Below are 4,426 nucleotides of genomic sequence, written 5' to 3' on the forward strand. Positions count from 1 at the left end.
TCAGCAAGGAAGAAATAGTTGCCTAGAAAGGAATCCCTGAGACGGAAAGAGGGAAAGGAGACATTCCATGGGAAGCATCCAGGGACACCACCTCGTCAGAGCTTCAGTTTTCTTCTGAAATGATCTGGGGCCTTGGGACCCTCGCTTCCTAAGGCCTGAGATGCCAGGAGGACTCTTGGGTCCATATTGGTCTGTGGGCTTCAGAGAGTCCACAAATTCCCTGACATCATATGAAAAGTCTCGTGGGCATGAACAGTACCATGAGGGGAGAACCTCCACGGCCTTAATCATGTCCTCAAAAGGGTATCTCACCCCCAAGAAGTTAACAACCACTGGATTAGAGGTTAACACGAAGGTGATACTTGAAGCCGGACAGAGTGACATAAAAGACAGGGCCGGCGTGGAGCTAGATGACCTCTGGCTGAACCAAGCGGAGAGTCAGGCCCAGGCAGTAACGTGAGTCTCAGGAGCTGACCTGCACTTCTAGATGTGTGTGTAGGGGCAGGGAGGGGTTCCAGAGATGACCTGGGTGCCTGGAGACCCCATCTTAAAGCAAATCTCTGCCAGGTGAAATCCTAGGCTCACATGACACCTTCGCTGGACTCAGCTGTTTGCAGGCTTTATCTGCTGGGAACTGGCAAGTACTAGCTAGTGAGATGGTACAGGTGACCCAAAGAGTCCTAGGTCTCCATGGGAGCACCAGTGAAAAGTGCACAGAAGCATCTGAGCCCATAAGTTTCACAATGTGTACCAAGTTCATCTGTCTCAGAGTAAAACTAGAGTCCACTCTTCAAGGGGCTGTGTGTGTATCCAGCACCAAGTCAGAAGAATCAGAAAAAGAGAGGGGAAGGGCATCAATGCCAAGGAGACAATTTGGAGGTAACAACAGCTGTTTAGCAAAAACGTCCATTAGCCCAACCCCACGCTAGCCGGACTACGCACTAACCGAGCTGCTGGACCTCTCTGGGTCACGGGTCCCTCTTCTGTGAAATGATGAGGTTGGGCTGGAGGGTCTCTGAGGGTACCTTCAGTGCCGCCACCTCAGGTTTTAAGAAATGCCTCCTCTGTCCCCTCCCTGGAAGTCTCACTGGGGGGAGCTGGAGATTATCCAAAAGCCAAGGGAGTTTTCCCACCCTGCCCCTGCCTGCTCTCCAAGATCACCCACCCAGGGCCTACACATGGCGCCCTCCTCCCACAGTGTCACTTTCCCTACAAAAGAGGCTGTGGGAACAAGAGGGGGTCCCTCTTTGGTTTTTATTTCCTTGCCTGCTTGCCTTCTTGCTCAGATCGAGTGCATTTGGAGGACAGGAAGTGGGGAGGCTGGCTGGGACAGGTGAGCAAGGAACATCCTGGACCTGGGGTGTCAGCTGCTCTCCAGCCGGAAGGTGGGAGTGGCAGGCTGTGCACTTCCCCTGGGCCCTGGGAGGACAGACACACTGCCAATGCCGCACTAGACAACCCCTCAAGCTCCCTTTCTAGAGCCTCATAGCTCTAGAATGCTTTCTTCTACCCAAGGCATGTCTGTGTGGTTTGTAAGTGTGTGTCTCTAGCTGCGTGTGTAAACATAGCTAGACGGATACGCATCAGGCTTTATGAGGTGGTGGCACTGCGTCTGCCTGTGGCAGCCAAGCCGCTGCCAGGGCTTCCAAGAGGGCAGCTCCCCTGTCTCTCCCCACAGGTCTCCCCCGTCACATCCGCCTGTGACTCCTTTTCCCCCGACTCCCCAGCATCAAGCTGTCATTGCCAACTCCTCCCTCATTTTTCCTCCCCACAGCCAGGCTGTTGCTATATCCTCACTTCTTCCTCCACAGCAACTCTGAGATCTGTTTCTTTCTTGGTGTCCGCCCCCTCCATCAGCATCCCCCTCTTGTGTCCCCGACTCTCCTGCTTGATGTGTTTTTTTTTTTGCTTCTCACCCTCTCTGACTTTGTGCTTTGCCTGTGCTTTGTCCATCTGTCTATCCCTCTCCGTCCATGCTTGTTTTGTGTGCAGCCCTGTCTCCCCTGTCTGAATCCCTGCCTGCCTCTCTCTCAGTTGGCCTCGTACCCTCTGGTTGGTTGTGTGTGTTTGTCTCTTTACCTCTCCACTCTGTCTCTCAACAAGTCACAGCCAGAAACTCCTTGGGAAGCAGTGTCTTGAGCCTCCTTCTTCTTTCTAACCTCACTGTCAAGTTGACTCCTTACCCGGCCTGGCCTCTGAGCAGAGCAGAGGCAACACAGTGCAGGGACGGACCTCCTTGGCCTGCGAGAGCCAGTGGGCCATGGGAAGAGCAGCTGGGCTGGAGGAGCCAGTGATGCAGCCCTGCCTGTTACTAAAACAAGTGGCAGGCCTGGCTCATTTGCATGTCGGGTCTCTTTTACATAAATCTGCATGTCAAGCTGGAGGCCCGGGAGCCAGGTAATGCAAAATGATGCAAAATAAATTAATCAGTGTGCCCTTCTGCAGGTGCAAGCCAGCCCTATCTTCCAACTGACAGAGCAAACCCAGAAGGGCTCGTGTCCTTACAGGGTAGGGGGAAGGGTGGGGGGGCAGGAGCAGGGCGCTGGCCTGGAGCTGGCAATCAGCCGTTCCAGCTCAGGCTGTGGAAGGCTCAAGGGGCAGCTTGCCCTCTAGCCTGCTCCACGGTGGCCCTGAGAGACAGGATGGGCCCCCATGGCTGGAGAGAGCTGTGAAGCCAGTCAGCCTGGACCACAGCCTCATCCAGGCTCTGGAGACTCAGACTCCGGGGCTGGGAGAGGGGGGATTTAGGGATCTCCTCATCCAGTGGGGAAACTGAGGTACAGGGAGTAGGGGAGGGACCTTTCCAAGGTTACCCAGCTCTCTATGGCAGGGCCCAGCACAGAAGCCTGGCATTTGGGAGCACTGCCCCTGTGCTAACCTCCTTGGGGTGCTCTAATCACCTTGGGGTGCCCTCCAGAGCTCCCTGACCCAGACCTGGGTCCTATTCCCCCTCCAGGAAAAGGCGGCGTGGGAAAGAGATAGTAGCCATTCTCCCTCTACAATCTCTAGCCTCTGCAAAGTGTGACGTCTCGGCTCCCCTCTGGATTGGGAAGTGGTTCCTGAAGCCCCAAGGCTTCTGAGAGGCCCCTTCATGTGAGAGGGGAATGGGGAGGAGGGTCCCCAGCATCAGACCCTGCCCCAGGCCCAGCTCTGTTTCCCCTCTGACAGGCAAAGCCAAACTAGCTGTGGGACCCCAAACACTCCCAAAGATCTCACACCCTCTCCAAACACAACTCACAGTTTGTTTAAAGGGACCCACAGCAAATCACGTCTGTGCCAACTAGGACTGCTCTAGTTCTCCTCTGCTGCAGGAAGCTGGCCAACCCAGCTCCATCCCGCTCTGGAGAGTGCGGGCTAACGGTGGGGGTGGCGTCTCAGGGGGCAGGGCACCCGGTGGTTAGGAACAATGAGCCACATCTCTGCTTGGGTGGTCGTGCTACCACTTACCAGCTGTGTGACCCAGGGCAAGACACCTGGCCTCTCTGACCGGAGCTCTCTCATCTACAAAATATGGGTGGTGAGCATTCCTACCCAGCGGGGTTACTGTGAGGCTTAAATGAGACAAAGCCCGCACAGCACCCGGCACAGGGCCTGGCACAGAGGAAGCATCTATAAATGGTAGCCATTATTATTACTCTTGCAAATATGGGTACCACAACCAGGCCAGCCTAGGTCAGAAGAAGGGGATGGGAAGCAGAAATAAGTCCAGGTGGGGTCTCTCTCCCACTGCCCTTTCTCCTCCCATCACCTTCTTCTGTCCCCCGCCCTCCAATCTAGTCTCCACATTTGCACCAGAGGGGAAGTACTAAGACACACATATCGTCATGCCACTTCCTTGCCTTAACTCCTTTCTGGCTCCCTATTGCTCTTAGGATAAAGCCCACGCTCCTTGACATGGTCTTACAAGACCTTTTGTAATCTGGCTCCTGCTTATCTCTGAGCCTCATCTCTCAGCCTCTTGTAACCTAAGCTTCGGGACCACAGTGACTCAGACACACATGTTGGCGCTCACCTCCAGGCGTCTGCATGGGCTGCTTCCAGACCCCAGCTACTCACCTCCTCTATAGTTAGCTTAGAAGTTGCTTCCTCCAGAACACTCCCCCACTCCTGGCTGAGGATGGATGGAAAAGGGCTTACAGAGATCCTCGTCCCAGGAGATTTTTCTGAGAGGTCCCAGAAGTAGGGATGTCTAAGATCACCTAGTCCAGCTTCTCCTTTGGCAGAAGAGAAACTCGGGCCCCAGAGGGAGGAGGCTCCTCCAGGTTCCCCCCACCCCATCTCCACACTAGCACAAGAGGAAACCAGTGACCCCTCCTCTGACACCAAGCATGACCTCTCATTCTAATTCCTTTGCATTTAATCATTTAATCACCTCTCCCAGGGATAATGAGTTCCAAGCCCCAGGAGAGCCCATAAGGCTGTGTGT

This window comes from Aethalodelphis obliquidens, unplaced genomic scaffold (assembly GCF_003676395.1).
Source record: "Aethalodelphis obliquidens isolate GAN/ISIS:26980383/991018 unplaced genomic scaffold, ASM367639v1 scaffold1, whole genome shotgun sequence".
Lineage (NCBI taxonomy): Eukaryota > Metazoa > Chordata > Mammalia > Artiodactyla > Delphinidae > Aethalodelphis > Aethalodelphis obliquidens.